Source organism: Penaeus monodon, chromosome 29 (assembly GCF_015228065.2).
Source record: "Penaeus monodon isolate SGIC_2016 chromosome 29, NSTDA_Pmon_1, whole genome shotgun sequence".
NCBI lineage: Eukaryota > Metazoa > Arthropoda > Malacostraca > Decapoda > Penaeidae > Penaeus > Penaeus monodon.
The window spans coordinates 3,305,600-3,305,820 of record NC_051414.1 but is presented as its reverse complement, the minus strand read 5'-3'; the positions used below and the strand labels follow the sequence as shown (position 1 = coordinate 3,305,820).

The 221-nt window shown below is 59.7% G+C and overlaps 1 protein-coding gene and 1 long non-coding RNA gene across 2 annotated transcripts in view; both read right to left on the bottom strand.

Annotated features, from left to right (window-relative positions):
* Positions 1–221, bottom strand: part of LOC119591906 (ankyrin repeat and sterile alpha motif domain-containing protein 1B-like) — a gene marked incomplete in the record, with an annotated part of 115,155 nt that overhangs the window by 69,578 nt on the left and 45,356 nt on the right.
* The window catches only part of LOC119591908, a 47,245-nt gene that overhangs the window by 29,696 nt on the left and 17,328 nt on the right, over positions 1–221 (bottom strand). The gene's annotated exons all lie outside the window — the stretch shown is intronic.

Below are 221 nucleotides of genomic sequence, written 5' to 3'. Positions count from 1 at the left end.
AGGAGGAAGAGGGAAGCGGTCTCTCGGCCACTGGTCTCCCCTACCCCCATGCCTGGCTGACACAGGGATAGCCCGACTTGCGTCACACCGGCGCTGCTGTGACGTTTCGTGTGCAGAGTGAATGGAACGTCACGGCGAGAGGCACCGCGCGGCTGATGGACAAGGAAGATGACGTAGGAGAGAATGCGAGTAAAGGAGAATGGACAGAGGGGGAGATAGGA